The 17,244-nt window shown below is 38.4% G+C and overlaps 1 protein-coding gene across 6 annotated transcripts in view; it reads right to left on the bottom strand.

Moving 5' to 3' along the window:
- Nucleotides 1-10,569, bottom strand: part of RHBDD1 (rhomboid domain containing 1) — a 123,841-nt gene extending 113,272 nt beyond the window's left edge. For 4 of the 6 annotated variants that reach the window (XM_059393609.1, XM_059393610.1, XM_059393605.1 and 1 more), the window contains exon 1: nt 10,468-10,569. The gene's annotated coding sequence lies outside the window, so the exon portion shown is untranslated. The other 2 variants (XM_059393607.1, XM_059393606.1) reach the window with 2 other exon arrangements.
- Nucleotides 10,570-17,244: the final 6,675 nt, after the last annotated feature.

The following is a 17,244-nucleotide window of genomic DNA, read 5'->3' as shown; positions in this document are numbered from 1 at the left end:
GGAAAAAAGGATCACTATCCCAACTTTGAAGAAAGACTCTTATAAAAATGCACCTTCATACTATTTGAGACTTGACATCGATCACACCCAAGGGACTGCCACATAGGAATCATCTTCATATTACAATCAAACTTACTATTCCTTGGGCAAAATCCCATCAGAGCTAGAAAAAAACTTAATTTCTCCTAATAAATGGAAATACTTTCTTCTGCTAAGAACTACTTAACCATTTGGTTGTTTATCTAACCCCCCCCTCCCCGCTTTACTTGTGTCTTGTGTCATTTACGCTTTTTGGAAATAGGCAAATAATGTACAAGTATGTGCCAATTATAGAAATGTTAAGTCAGGGCGCCTGGGTGGCTCAGTGGGTTAAGCCGCTGCCTTCGGCTCAGGTCATGATCTCAGGGTCCTGGGATCGAGTCCCGCATCGGGCTCTCTGCTCGGCAGGGAGTCTGCTTCCTCCTCTCTCTCTCTCTGCCTGCCTCTCTGCCTACTTGTGATCTCTCTCTGTCAAATAAATAAATAAAATCTTTAAAAAAAAAAAAAAAAAAAAAAAAAAGAAATGTTAAGTCAATCCAATTCACAGACTACCTTAATGAAGCTTCCTCACCTGCACCAGGCTTTGAAAGACAAAAGAAGGAAAGATATTTTTAAGAAAGGAAACAGCATGTATATGCTGTTTGCATAAATGTTTCAACTGTATTATTAGAGAAGTATAAGTTAATTAGTCTGGTCAGTTCTGCTATAGTACTTGATTTGTAACAAGCAAATTTGTTCAAATGCAATTAATATATCAGGGAACAACTGGAGCATAATGCAAATTTCCCATTTGATTATGTGCAATTTCATCTGCATAAAGCATTAGGTGAAAGCAGGAAACTGCACCCAGCTGAAGCAGGCTACAAAGAAATTCACCAAATGCACACACAAACCTCAAACATCTACCAGCTACTGAAGTTCAGAGAGTATTTTAGGAGTTACACCCATTCACACCTGCAATAATAATTGCAATTATAATTGCAATTGCCTCCCAATTCCAGATAATCCTTATTCTACCATTTGACAATAATTCACAAGTTGCAATCCTCCGACAACCACTTTCACCAGCAGAGTTCAGGATTTTCAGAAAGGAACATACCGTTATTTATTGTAGTATTTCTCTATTTCTTAACCACTTAACATGTGTAAGTGTGCTACCATTTTTGTTAGGTTACTTTTTTTTTTTCCAATGTACCACTGACAAAGTTTTGTGAGAGTTTTGCTCCTGCTACCATCTGCACCATAGGCTCTGTGGTTTTACTGCATGATTTTGCACAGCATGATGATTTCAGGAATGCCCATGTCCCATCCTAGCAGAGCTGACTATTCCACCAGTGGAAAGCGTATGGGAGGCAGGGCAGCTAACTTAAGAACTGCTGTTCGCCAGTCACTATTACCATACTTCACTCCATGTTTCACTCCTACAATCCTATCTTTTAACCAAACTCACCAAAGTTAAGATTTAGAATACCACGTGCTCTGACCTTTCCCAGATAAATTAGAGTAAGAGGGGACAAACTCTCTCTCTCAACCTATCAAATATGCCCTTGATGTCCTCTTTACCTTGATGTCTTCTCTACCAAAAGTTGTTTTACCTTCCTTCATGTGGAATTTAAAATCAACATTCCTTTAATTTTGGCAGTTTACTTGACCACGTGTCCTTAATGTGTCAATGTTTACCTCTGATTATAACTACTCAAGGACATAGACCACATTTGTGTTTGGCCAGATGCTTTTCATAAGAGAAATCAGTATAATATACAGTTCAAGTGTACCAATTTCAGCAAAGAAGGGAAGAGTAAAACTAAGAACCCAAGATCAGATGCTCTGACAATACATGCAGTTCACTGCAAAAACTGCATTTACATGCATTGTGCATGTTTCACTTCTAGACAGCACACAAGGTCAAACCACTAACTGTCAGTTACAATAAGCTTCCAAACTTCTGGTCAATTACCTGGTTAATAACAAAAGACAAGGCTATGACATCATTACAGTTATAATTAATTTACACAGACCAGCTTCCAGTTAATCAAATACATCTTTTAAAACCACTTAATTATTTTTCACCTAGAAAGCAACATTCAGCTTTGTTAAATGAAAAGCAATCTTGCTGAATTCAACATGAAAGACTGTCAGGCTACTCTAAGACACAAAGGATGAAAGGCTTCACAGGGCATACTACTTCAAGGTAGGAGCACTCACAGTAAAAACAAGCACAAGGTGACAGCTAATACAACACATTTGAACAATTTCCGAACATACAGAGGTTGTCAGGAAATGGGGTAAACAGGCTTTCGGGAAGAGAACTGTCCTAATGTTTTTTTGTCAAAGGCATATGGGTGCAGCAATGTTAACGTATGTAGTATAGGACAGTAGTTAAGGGCATGGTCTTTGCTAAGAATTCTACAATATGCCTTGGAAAATTTGTTTGAGTGCTAGTTTCTCACCTGTAAAAGGACATGAGGCAGGCTTGTTTGGTTTTGCAAGGATTAAATGAGATTAAGTATATAAAATCATAAGTTAGGAAATAATAGTGTGTTTAATCCATGTAAACAAATAAAACGAAATAAGACCTAAGATTAAAGATTTTAAATAGCTTTAAAGTATTTTTACAACTCAATAACCAATTATCATTTTTCTGGGCTTTCTGTGACCCATTATTTTTAAAATGCATCATATGATTCAAATACACACACATTTAAAAAACAATATGGTGTATGTGGAAGGTACACAAAAGCAAAGTCATTATTTAATTAAAATAAATTTTATAATAAAGTCTCAAAACAGAGTTTCTGTCAACATTATCTGATAATTTGAGAATTTAATGAGCCTCCATTTTAGGATTAAAAATCTCATTATGTCATATGACAAAAATTTTATTTTTTCCACCGTTTTAAAGTGTTACAGTCTTAACAGAAATAATTAGATTATCTTTATACATGAAAAATGAAAACTTCTGGATTTTTGTATATAATCTTGACTTCTGCTCCATGGTAAGGTGAATTAGTGCCAACTCCAATTCTGATCCATCAGCACTTATGATTTCCAATATCAATCATAAGCTGGTTCCTTCTCTAAGAGACTACACGTCTTAGTGAAATGAGGGCTCATTAAAGCTCTTTGACTGACAGCCCTTCAGACATAGGTCCTTAACCAGGAGACACATGCGGAGCACGAATGCCAGCAGCATCCACCATCACTCCCTTCAAGAGGATTCAAGTAATTCCATGCTCACCTTTGCTCCATGCCATATTTCTTCATCTGCCTAAAGTCGATGAAAAAACTGATAGCCATCCCCTCACTTAATCTCTGTGTAAGAACTGTTAGTGAATTATTTATGTGCCTGAAATCCTCCTAGCACAAGAAGTAGTCAAGAGGGAGAAGAGCATGGCTGACTTCAGAGATGTTGCATGTTCCCACAAGGTACACGGGATGTCCAATCATCACTAGGTGGTGGGGCAGCTTGGAGATTGGTCTGTCCAGCAGCAACAACACCTCATTCTTTCAGGAATAGGAAGCTGCCTCCCACCCTCACTGGATATGGTCCTAGTGGGGACCAACAATCAAAGATGCCATTTCGCACCCTAACTGAAGGGTGATAATGACCAGAGGCTAGCATAACTCTCCCCCTGGAATCTAAAACTTGTGCAGAGACACTAAGACCAACAACATCTGGAGCTGATAGAGCTTAAAAGTACTGTCCAAGTCCACCAAGTCTACTCAACCCTTGAGAGCTCACTTAGCTATTATCCTTTACCAACGCTTAGTTGGTTCGCTTTCTGTCAATTCTCTCGGCTTACCCATAGACTTTCAATAAATCTCTTGCTCTTGAATAAGCTATCTGGATACCACGGTTAACTTACTTTCTTTTGTTTGCAAAACACTACACAAAACACTATATTTGCCAAGGGCTGGCAAGCAGATCCTAGTCTATTTCAAGCATTACTAACTCTCATTGTCTCCTGGTACAGCACTCTAGCCCATGGGAGGACCAAAACATGATGTGTACATAAGTGGCAGCAAAGATCTACTATAGTCATGCTATTACTAGAGAAAGAGGAGTGCACCCTCTGGGAGTATGAGAGCCAACTTCTGCATAAATAAGGCAAAGTCCTCTTAAAGGCATAATAAACTAAGAGTCTAAACTTGGACACTGGATGAAAAATGTAATCATAAAAGGAAAAATAAATCGTCTAAAATTTGTCTTTCATTTATATAAGACTGATATTTAAAAAAAATCTAATTACTGATTTTCAAAACCTCCTCCTTGCAGTTGTTCTTCACTGAAAATAAGATTACTCTCCACATTTAATAAAATGCTATCACTTGGTGAACACTTCTGACTAGAACTTTGAGACAACGAATCACTTAGATTCACCTACCAAAAAAAAAAAAAAAAAAAAAGGAAAAGGAAAGAAGGAAGAAATGGAGTAAGAGGTTTCTTCAACCTGATAGCCTTTAGGAAATATCATGGATATCATGGAATTACCCTGCATGCTTTTCTGTGGGTTTACCCCCTTGTTCCACCATCCTGTAATTTATCACACTTTTCTAATTATGAGCCCAGAGAAGAAAACCAATGAATGTGAAATTATAGCAGTAAAAGCATTAAGCATATAATTTTATATCTCACTGTCTATATTCTTTCGTTTAAGAAATATCTGAATGCCTATGAAGGGAGAGGTACTGTCCTTTCAGGCAACCACAGCCTAGAGAGCAGAAATACAAACAGAGGTATTATGCTGTGATAATGAAAACAGGAATGCAAATAAAGTTGCACAGAACGTTTACACAATAGCAGAAATAGGTTTTAAGGTCTTATATGGATTGTGGAGTAAAGAAAGAAAATACTGGGCAGGCATTACCCTGTGGGCAATGCAGAGGGAGATGAAATGATCCGTGAAACTCATAATCAAAAGTAGGAGAGTTATCTCACAAAAATAAAAGGATTTAAGTCATCACTTGGTGGACACAACAGCTATAAGCTAAAAATCTGGAAAGCTGAAGGTCCCTTAGTAAAATTAACATACCTTGAAAGAAACCAGTAAATCTTAAATACTTCGGTAGTAAGGAAGGGACTATGTAGGCAGTATGCACAATATTTGTTCCTACACTGGCTCCAACTTAGAATCAAACTGATTCATTATAACCACATGATTGCAAATTGCTGGGATTTGCAACATTAAAAAATGTAGCAAAGTTTCTTTCAGTGTTGCCCAAGAGAATCCCTCAAGGAAAAAAGAAATCCCAAATTAGAAGTAGCTGCCAATACACACAGACCTACACACACGTACACACACCCTATATTTTATTTATATAAGGCTGAAGTCATTGTAATATGTATAAAAATTTCATTCATAACTATCCTGATATTGTGACTTTGGATGAAAAATGCATAAGCAAGTTTACACCATGCGGAAACAGCTGTTGGTATAATGAGAACATTCCTGGAGCTGAAGCCAGATTTGGGGTCAAATATGGATGCCATTGTTTACTAGTATGAGGCCTTGGGCAAATCATATAATCAATCCTGCTGAGCTTCTGCTTCCTTATTCCTAGATGAGAAAAATTCCACTTACTTACTGGAGTCAATGTGAAGAATAAATGAAATAGCATATTATGAGAAAGCACGTAGCACACTCCCAAAGTTTGTTTTCCAATCTCCCTTCCTCTCCATAAAGTAATGAGCCTTTCCCCCCATGGAACTGGACTTTATTGCTTCATAATTATGATGTTCATGTAACAATGTCCAAGAAACTAGATGGTAAAATAACACCAACACGCAAACCTGAATGCACACATTGTTAGTTGACTATTATCTAGATCCCAAAGGACTCTTATACGGCTCTTGTACACTATCTATTGCTTCCCAGAAATTTGACACATTTTCTTTTCTGAATGCAGCCAAAATTATCCCACAGGCTTTGAAATATCGCCATCATGATGTTGCACAGAGCAGCTGGCTGATTGAAGGTGACTCCCCCTCCCCCACACGACAGCTGTCACCAGGAAACCCTCCTTAATGTGTGAAAAAAGACAATGTGATATTACTACCACCCCTATTAATAACAATCTTACAAATAGTTAGCGTTTGAGATTGTTTCTTATGAAAGCTCACTATTAACTAAAAATTAACTCTTTAAGAAAAACCCTTTACCATACAAATTGCAAACCAGCTGCTTTCATACAACAAAAAACAGAGGAACGGTAAACACAAGTAATATATTTCCACTCCTTGTTTCTTTTTCCATGAGTCATCTGTAAAGCTAAACAACAGCCAGTTAAAATATTAAATAACTTTAACGGTGATACAGCTGTCACGGCTTAGTGGGATCAAGAAAACAACAACAACAAAAACCCCCAAAAAACAAAAATCCTGAGATGATTGCTCTAAAAGCATGCACAGAACTCCTATTTTTTGTAAAATATGTGTCATAATGAAGACTTTTTTTTTTTTTAATAACCACTCACTCCTCTGCATGAGAAGTTATACATACATTTGACATTGCTGAAAATCCTGGGAATTGTTTTCACAATAAGTTTGTGAATCCCACTCACAATAATTCTTAATGCCATGACTTTTTAGATACAACTGTCTCTTGATGGTTTCTATCCCACAGATGAAGAGTTTCACACCCAGTGCCCTAAACTCCAGCATTCTGGGGATAGACCTCGGAGTATCACTGCAAAATGTTCAAGCTGAGCACCAGCAAGCAAAACTACACCCTTCAATCTCTCTTAAGGCTTCTCATCTCCTGAGCTTTAGATTCTGCTAAAGAGGAGGTTCACTGCTAAAAAAACAAACAAATAAATAATCTAAGGACCACTGCTTATGTGACTAGAACTGAAGCATAAAAGGAAATCCATCTCCTTAAAGCATCATTTCTCTCTTTTAAATGACTTTTTAAAAATCTTTTAGATGTTCTGTTTTGTTTTGTTTTGAAAGAATGTTTCGGGGGCGCCTGGGTGGCTCAGTGAGTTAAGTATCTGACTCTTGATTTCTGTTCAGGTCACGATCTCATGATTATAAAATCCAGCCCTATGTTGAGCTCCCTGCTAACTGCTAAGTATGGAATCTCTTGAATTCTCTCTCCCTCTCCTTCTGCCCCTCTCCCCACTCGTTCACGCTTTCTCTTCAAATAAATAAAATCTTAAAAATACATAAATAAGAGTGTATAGGGGAGCCTGGGGGGCACAGTTGGTTGAGCATCCGACTCTCGGTTTTAACTCAGGTTGTGATCTCAGGGTCGTGAGACTGAGCCCAGCACCAGGCTCCACACCCAGCTGAAGATTGCTTGAGATTCCCCCTTCTTCTCCTGCTCATGCTTTCTCTCTAAAATAAAAAAATAAATCTAAAAAAAAGTTTTTGTACACATGCACCCATGTAATTTTACATAAATGTACAAATTATTAATCCCCATCTCCATACTATAATACATTGCCAAGTAAACAAAATTATGAGCTGGTGTGACTCAAGTATTTTCCGTGCCCCTATATATTATATACACATAAAAACACATAAGTTTATTTTAAAAACAAAAAGGAAGATAACGCACAGTGCATATTTTCACCTCCTAGAACATAGTGTCCCCTCTGTAGTGGACTGTCCTGCTTAACTAACTGAAGAATACTTAAATATTAATCAGCCCCTGACCTTGACCTTCGGATAAACACCCAAAACAATTTCACAGAATTTGCTCTGTTATGGTGATAAAACTGAAGACAGTGTTTTTCTACCAGCTTTTCGAGTTTTAAATTTTTCCATGTGTTTTCTTTCTCTCACTCACAATAACGTGAAAGCTTTGGCTCTTCGGAACTTCAACATTTAAAAAGAAAAGCAGTGCTGTTAGGTAATAACAAAATTACCTCATCTAAAAAAATAGGAAATGAATGAGGTAAGGTTAAGATTTGGAGTGATAACTATCTTTCCCACCTATGCAACTGTAGCCATTTATTGGGTCTTTCTGCCTTCACATGGTAGACATGCTTTGCAATTCATTTCATTTAATTCATGTCCTGAGGTAAGCACACACCATGACTCCTACTTTACAAGAGAGAATTAAGGCTGAGATGATGTAAATTTGTCTAACGAACTCAGTAAGTAGTAGAAGCAGAGTTCAAAACAAGGTCTGACCAAAACTGCTATAGATCTGCCCATTTTCCATAGAGAACAAGAACATTATTTAGGACCTTTGAAAAATGAATGTTTCATGATGGGACAGTGTTAATTTAGTGGTAGTATTAACAGATCTACAGAAGCAGCTATCCAAAGTGACTCATGTTTATCTGCAAACTCTCACTCACAGCATCTAAGAGCCATGGTGTGGCTCAGGATCTGTGTGCTCTAATTAAAGTGACATGTTGTGTAGGCCATGGTGTGGCACTGACCCTTCTCAAACTTGAATGAGTCTAGGTTTTATGGCAACTGCTTCAAATCCTAAATATTTTTCTTTTCCCCCCAACAATGGACCCCTGAAAAGGGAAGGGAAAGGTTGTAAGTAAACACTGCAACTGACAATCTGAAAAAAACCAGTAGGTAAAGGACACAGCTAATTTAGTTCCTGTGATGCTTCCAGAAAACAGGGGTATAGGGAGTAGTTATGATGAGGCCTCCTCTACTTCCTGGACCTACATGACGCATGGGAAAGGAAGATAAGGACAGAAACATTTTCATCCTGGGCTTCTGCACTCAAGTCATAAACATGCTTTAGCAATATGGCTAAGGCTTATCTTTGGTTATCCACCTGACTTCTTTACCAAGTTCTACAACAGAAGAAGGTATAATTAAGCTGAAAATACCAAAAGGCCAAAGAATTAAAACTATTCTTTAATGCACTACCCATGACATTCTTAAAAATACTACAGCTCCAGGGGGCCTGGCTGGCTCAGTCCCTAGAGCCTAGGACTCTTGATCTTCTGGTGTTGAGTTCAGTATTACACTAGGCATGGGGTCTACTTTAAAAACAAACAAACAAGAAACTGTAAACACACACACAAAACCTGCAGCCTCAATAGTACTGGTATTAGCACATACTGCTATAACTTTCAACAGAATATCCTGGCATCCAACAATCTCGACTATATAGACTATAACTAGAATCCAGAAATAAAAAAGTAAAATGCCCTCTAAGCCATTGTCATGACATTCAGGCACTTCAGCTCACACTGAACACCATGAAAATTCTTCCAGCACAATCCAAGTAGTTAATTCTATGCAGTTCTAACAAGCTATTAAATAACATCTCATCTCTGAGTGTTTTATGTGTGTTACTGTTAAACTTACTTTGCCTGCATTTTCACAGTGCATATTTACAGTCCTTTGAAGGCTTTAAGTAAATTGTCCCAAGGTCTTACACCTAGGAAAGGGTTCACCTGGTTTCACATTCCATTCTGTTACTTCTCCTCTTTATCACGACAGCAATAATTCACATTAGAACCCACATGCATTGGATTACAGCAAATCTTTTTAAAACAGATTTATGGTTCAGTAAGTCTAGGATAAGACCCCCAAATTTCCATCCCAACAAGTTCCCAGGTGATGCTGATGCTAGTAGTTCTGAAACAATTAATTGAGTGCATTGCTATTCTTCTTTGTAAAATTACTTGCTTCCCCAAGCTGCCATGTGAGTAGCAAATTAGAAGTCTTTAATAGTTTACTGGAATTGACAAAAGAAAAAAAAAAAAAAAGGACATAAATGTGAGATGTTAGACTTTTAAGAAGCAATTGCAAAGAACTAAAAGCAGCAAGATTCAGCTGTCACTGAGCGTCCTGCAAAAAATACCTACACAGCTCGGTGACCAAATCATGACACTGCAATAATTCCTTCTAATAGCAATCCTGAGTCTTCCAAAGTTATGGGCAGTTTGGAAAAATGAAGTCTGTGATCCGTTTTTGGACAGACTTTCAAGGTGTGACCAGAAAAAGGGTTAAATTCACAGGCGGAATTCCTACCCCCTCCTATGAGAAATACCACTATTTAGGTTAGGATTGTTTGCCACACACACGGTTGGAGAAAAAAAAAAAAAAAGCTACTCTTCCAACACCCGAAACTGCAAGTTGTTGCTGATGTAACTTCGCTTTCGACTTCCTGCCTTCAGAAGGAATCTTTTTAAAACGCCCACAGAGCCAACCCCATCTCTGAGCACGTCGTTCCCGGCGCGGTGGGCCCCAAGAAGAGACCCGGCGCAGACGACGCGACCCCTGGTCGACTCGCTGCGCGAAGCACCCACCCGGCTCCCAGACTTGACCAGAGTGCCCAGGATGCGGAAGCGCGCCACCAACCCGGCCCCCGGCCCGGCCCCCGGGAAGTGCCGACTGGAGCCCCGCACCCCCTCCCCGCCGGGCGCCGCGGCCCTGGAGAAAGGGCGAGAGGCACCCGGCAGAGCCAACGACGCGAGGGGTGCCAAACAGACTCGGGAACTCACGCTCTCTACGGCCCCCGCCTGCGTCCCCACGTCTTGGCACGCAAGTGCGTCATCACGCACGGGCGCCAGATACTGAATGCTGCCCGTCCCCGGGGCCTGCGGGGCGGGGAGAAGAGAGCGTGGGCGACCTCGCGACGCGGCTCCAGCAGCGGGGGTGGGAGGGGGGACGTAAAGTGAGAGGGCCGGCCTCCCGCCGCGCATGCTCAGTGGCGCTCCCGCGCCCTTTCTGCCCCGCGGGGTGGGCGTGCAACACCGCGTGCCACGGCGGTCCCCCCCCACCCTCCCGGCAGGTTACGAGGATTTCGCGGGAGAAGGTTCATCACAGAGCACCGGCTCTAACCGCCGGCTCCGAGTGACACGGATAAAATTCCTTCCTGCCATAAATGACCGGTGGTCGCCTACTCCTACATGAAGCAAAGGAGCGACCTGCTTTCGAAGGACCGGACTTGGCGACAAGCGGCTAGTGGGCCCCTGTGGCCGCTGAGGAACTGGCCCACCCCTGCCGTCAGTGTTCTGCTGCTGCGTGGAGGAGTCGGACACTGATTGTGAATTACTGTGGGGGACACAGAAACTCCCACCTTCGTGGGTTAGCAGCAGACCGCGCGAGAGTGGAGCCCACGTTTAGGAAGTCAGCCACCCAAGCAAGCTGCTCACTCCCCAAAGCTTAGGTTGGAGCTGTTGGCCCATTTAAAGGCTTCGGTGTCAAGTATTTCAATGGAAGTATCCTTTGATGCTATTTTAATAGGGGTTCTGCTAATAGTGTGGAACAAGTTTTATGTTCAGTCGTAGGGAGTCAGGTGAAGTTAAAGGCAGTGATGTTGTTATTTCCTTCAATATGAAGAAGCTGTCCCACTGGTTGATATGGAATTTTCTAGTAACTAGGGAGAAGACATGCATTTCTCGAGGACTCCAAATGCAGGTGGTGGTATGCTGTTTGTATTTATTGGAAGTCGTGGCAGCTGTGTTGAGCGAGGCTACCGAAAAAGTGCCTAAACCAGAAGAGTTTTGATTGTCTTTTGTTATTGTTTATTGCAAGGGCTCTTCATAGAAATGTTCATTTTGAAGTTTGAAATTTAGATGAAAATTTGGCTCATGTACAGGAGAATATGACAGATTTTCAAGTGACAGGAAAGATTTTTAGGAAATTGCAAGTATATATTCTTCTGAGAACATGCTGATGAGAAACCTTGGCAGACAATGAGAAACTACATTCCTACAAAATCAACGGAAGGGGATTGGGGTGTAGATGATTGCCTATAGAAGTATTTTATATATTTTTCTAGAAGAAAGACGAGGTCTCCATTTATCCTTCTGATCCATGACCATATGCATCAATTCAATTAATACTAATCCTGTTTTCTATTATTTCATGCTGCTCGCACCTTTCTGTAATTGCCTCATTTTTCTTGTTCTTATCTTAATCCATCAAATACAGAAGTGATTTTAAAGGAGCCACAAGTCAAGAAGTCTTAATACAGTAATCTCAAAAATGTCATATATAAAGGTTAAGAATATACTTTGGCAATTAGATTCCATTTCAAAAATTATCTGTGAAAAAATTCATAGACATTTAAGAGGATGGAATAAGTCTACCTTTTTAAAAATGAACTTTTTTTGTCCTACATGATTCATTGAGCAGACCCGAACCTTATTTTAATTTCTGTTGAAATCAGCATGTTGTATACTCAAGTCCTATTTAAATCCGCAAGCATCAGTTAGGTAATTGTATATCTTAAACATTAGCATGAGGCAGTCCCACATCCTTTCACTGAGGCAGGGCTTTAATAGCAAATGATAGAGCAAATAACTAAGAATCAGTGCCAGAAGACCTTTAATATTAAATTTATGAAATTGTTTCATTACTTTGTAAAATGATGATTCCTAAACACTCAAAGTATTCATTATCTTAATTATGAGAAAAAGCAACATTACGCTCATTGTGGATAATATTCAAGACCCATCTAATGATCTGAATAATTTTCTAATTTTATCAAAGGTTTGTAAGAGAGCAACAATACCTGGGACTAAGCCATTTGACGTAAATGAATGTTCCTAAAATGTAGTCCTTGCATACAAATAAAAGAGTTGTGATAAGAACCTTTATACAGTTCATAAATCTAGGACTGGAACTGGACAGGAAGGCAGATCAGTCATTTTCAGCTTTCCAAACCTGGCCTGAAGGAGAGAGGACATCAAGCAGCAACACCATGAGCAAATAACACTACTGGATAATTTTTTTCAAGAAGAGCTTGTTTTGGTATCCAGTTGCTTTTGATGGATTATTTATTATTAATAGCCAGCACTGTACCAAAAGATGTACAAAACTTATCAAAGAATTTATAGCTTTCTTATTAGGAAAAAGCTTACAAATTAGACGATTCAAGAACAATTTAAGAATCACAAAAATAAGTAGAAAATTACATCAGGTATTATAATGATAAGACCAACAACAATATTTAATAGTGATAGACCATGAAAACAGTAATCTTAAGAAATTTGCAGTGGCTTTACTGATATCAAACAAAATAGACTTTAAGACAAATACTTGTAGAGACACATTTCATACAGAGTCAATACATCAAGAGAATAAAACAATTAGAAATGTACCTGTGCCCATCAACAGAACCTTAAATACATGAAGCAAAAACAGACTTGAATGGAAAAATAGACATAATGATAGTTTGATATTTCAATATCCTATTCTCAATGTGTAAAGCACCTAGAAAGAAAACCACTAAGGATACAGAAGCCTTGAACAATAGTACCATCATGATATGTATAAACTACTGAACTTAATGATAACAGGATTTACATTCTTTTAAAGTATATTCTGCAGAATAATCAATATGCTAGGTCATAAAACAAGTCTCAATAAATTTAAGAAGACTGGGATCACATTCTATAATGGAACCGTGTTCTATGGTTACAACGGAATTAGATTAGGAATAGACAATAGAAAATCTCTAAAAAAAATCTAAAAAAATCTCTAAAAAATAGAGAAAATCTCTAAATATTTGGAAATTAACTCAAGAACCAAAAAACTCACAAAGGAAATCAGGAAATATTTTGAACTGAATGAAAATTAAAACATATTGAAATTTGGGAGATGCAGCCAAAAAACACTTATCTGAAGGATATAGGTATTTAAACACATGTTAGAAAGGAAGGATTGTAATAATCTAGGCACCCACTTTAAGAACTAGAAAAATAAGAGCAGCTTAAACCTATAGCAAGCAAATGGGTGGGAATAATGATCATATTAGAAACCAGTGAAACAGAAAAAGAAAAACAGAAAATCGATGAAAATAAAAGTTGGCCCTTTGAAAAGATTGGTAAAATTGACAAAATTTTATTTGGCTGTACTCCCCCCCCCCCCAAAGGAGAGAAGACACAAATTACCAACATTAGGAATGAAAGTAGTATATCACTCCACCCTACTAAAAGTAAAAGAGGCTATGCCAACAAATTGGACAATATAGTTGAGTTGGGCAAATGTCTACAAAGATACAAAACTGTCAAAACTGAATCAAGAAAACAAAAAACCTGGAGTTTGCATTCATGACTTAGGACTACCATAACAAAGGACCACAAACTGGGTGGCTTAAACTACAGACATTTATGTCTCGTACTTGTGGAAGCTTGAAGTCCAAGATGGAGTTGTCAGCACCACCTTGCTTACCCTGAAACCCATAGGAAAGAATTTGTCTTTGACTCTCTGCGTTCTGGTGGTTTACCAGCAGTCCATAACACTCCTTGGCTTGCAGCAGCATCACATCAATCTCCACCTCTATCACCACATGGCCTTCTCCCTTCAGTTTCCTCTTCTTATTAGGACACTTGTAATAGAGGATTAAAAGCCCATTCTATTCCAGTATGACCTCACCTTGACTAATTACATCTGCAATGGCCTCATTCCCAAATAAGAATACATTCTGAGGTATTATGGGTTAGGACTTCAACATATCTTTTTGTGTGATGCAATTCAACCCATAACAGATCTACAACAAGTAAAATTAACATAGTTGGAACTTGGACAACATGGGACTTAACTGTGTGGGTCCACTTACATACAGGTATTTTTTAATAAATATAGTACTATAAATTTTTAAAAATATTTCCTTAATATTTTTCTCTAGCTTTATAGCAAGAATATAGTATGCAATACATATACAAAATATGTATTAATCACTGTTTATGTTTTTGGTAAGTCTTCTGGTCAACACCAGACTCTTAGTAGCTTTGGGGAAGTCAAAAGTTATGGATTTTAATTGTGCAGGAGCTTGATGTGCCACTAACCCCCATGTTGTTCAAGGTCAGCTACACCTTAAAATCTTTCTACAGGATTACCCAGACAGCACAGTCATAAAAGCATATAACTCTTGATCTTGGGATTATAAGTTTGAACCCCCACATTGGGTATAGAAATTACTTAAAATAAAATCTAAAAATCAAATCTCTCCACAAAGGAAAGCCCAGATGGATTCACTGGTGAATTCAATCAAATACATAAGTTAGAAATGATGCAATACACAACATAAGTGAAAAGTCTCTCTGCTTTTAGGTTAGGCAAACACTTCTAAGCTATGACACCAAAAACCCAGCCTGCAAAAGAAAAAAATTGATAAACTAGATAGCCTCAAAAATTTAAAAAAAAATTTTTTTGAAAAGACATCATTAAGAAAGTGAAAACCAGGAGCCCTTGGGTGGCTTAGTGGCCTAAGACTCTGCCTTCAGCTCAAATAATGGTCTCAGGGTCCTGGGATCCAGCCCCGCATGGAGCGCTCTGCTCAGCAGGAAGCCGACTTGCCCCTCTCTCTCTCTGCCTGCTGCACTGCCTACTTTTGATCTCTCTCTGTCAAACAAATAAATAAAATCTTAAAAAAAAAAAAAAGGAAGAAAATGAAAAGCTGCAGATTAGAAGAAAATATTTTATTTCTGATAAGGATTTGTATCTGGTCACTTATTCTTCTAATTTAACAGGAAGATAAATTATTCAGTTAAAAAATGAGCAAAAGATTTTAATAGCTCCTTCACCAAAGAGGATATAAGAATAACAACCATTACAATATTCCCAACGTCATTAGGAATAGGCCAGTTAAAACTATTCTTTTCACTTTCACTTTAAGAATAAAACTATTCTTTTCACTTTTTATTTTCATTCTATTCTCTGGAGTGACTATAATAAAGAAGACAGGCAAATATGTGCAGAACTGAAACTGTTGTTCATAGCTGGTGGAAATGTAAAATGGTGTGGCCACTTTGGAAAATAGGTATATTTTAACAAGTTAAACATATACTTATGGTACAACCCAGCAATTCCACTGTTAAGAATCTACCAAAGAGAAATGAAACATATGTCTACAAAAGACTTGAATGCACATTTCACGGTGCTATTATTCATAATAGCCATAACCTGCAAACAATTCAAATGCTAATCAACTGTTGATTGAATAAAGCAATAAAAAAGATACAAAGTATTGATTCATCTTATAATGTGGATGAACCTCTGAAACAGTTTACTAATTTAGAGAAAGCAGACCCTAAAGACTATATATTGTAAAATTTCATTCATATGAAATTTCCAGAAAATGCAAAATCTATACAGACGTGAAAAGATCAGTGTGGTTGCTTGGGACTGGACATATGAATCAGGTTAACTAAATGGACAGGAAGGAACTGTGGAGATGAAGGAAATGTTCTAGGGCTGGATTGTGAAGATGGTTTCCCAATTCTACAAATGTATTAAGAATTACATAGGGGCACTATACACACACGATGAATTTTATGGTATGTAAATTCCATCTCAACAAAGCTGTTTAAAGAGAAAAGGTAACCAGTCTGTGGACATGTGTGGCCAGTCATCCACAAGTCTTAGTAAAGAGTACACAGGGCCTACCCATCCACATGACATGTTCACGGCATTATTATTGAGTCAGGAGATACCAATCAGATATGGATGCCATACTCTAGGAACGTCTAGTCCTAAAAAGGAGCCAAGGGATCTACATAAATTTCAGTGAAGTCAGATAGAAAGAGCTAACTCTTATGTTTTGTTTTTAGATTGTATAATTTTATTTGAGAGAGAGAGAATGAGCGCAAGGAGGGGCAGAGGGAGAAGCAGACTCCCCACCAAGCAGGGAGCCCAATGTGGAGCTTAATCCCAGGACCTTGAGATCATGACGTTAGCCAAAGGCAGATGCTTAACCAACTGACCTACTCAGGTGCCCCAAGAACTAACTGTTCTTATTGTTTCATTCAATTAATTTGGGACTTCAGAGGAAGAGAATTAATAGGAGCTAGAGAGATGAGGGAGTGTGTTGTGGCTTGGACATTTGAATAGTATCCTTGATACAGAAGTAGGATTAGACCTATGAGCATGAATGGAATGGAGCATTCTAGGCCAAAAAGAACACAATAAAGTAAGAACAATATTGTGAGAAATCGCTAGGGTGATTTATACTTTATGTATTATTATTTGATGAGTAGTAATAGATGAAAAGGGTATGCCATGATGTCCAATATTCTTGGTGTATGAGCATTACAACGTAGATACTGAACTAAATGGAATGGAGAATTTAGGAGAAGAGGAAAGGTTAGATATAGAATATGGATTTTTTTAAACTTATTTTTTATTTTCAGCATAACAGTATTCATTATTTTTGCACCACACCCAGTGCTCCATGCAATCCGTGCCCTCTATAATACCCACCAACTGGTACCCCGACCTCCCACCCCCCGCCCCTTCAAAACCCTCAGATTGTTTTTCAGAGTCCATAG

The sequence above is a fragment of the Mustela nigripes genome, chromosome 3, assembly GCF_022355385.1.
Source record: "Mustela nigripes isolate SB6536 chromosome 3, MUSNIG.SB6536, whole genome shotgun sequence".
Classification (NCBI taxonomy): Eukaryota; Metazoa; Chordata; class Mammalia; order Carnivora; family Mustelidae; genus Mustela; species Mustela nigripes.
The sequence above is the reverse complement of the archived record's forward strand: the minus strand, read 5'-3'. Positions and strand labels throughout refer to the sequence as shown.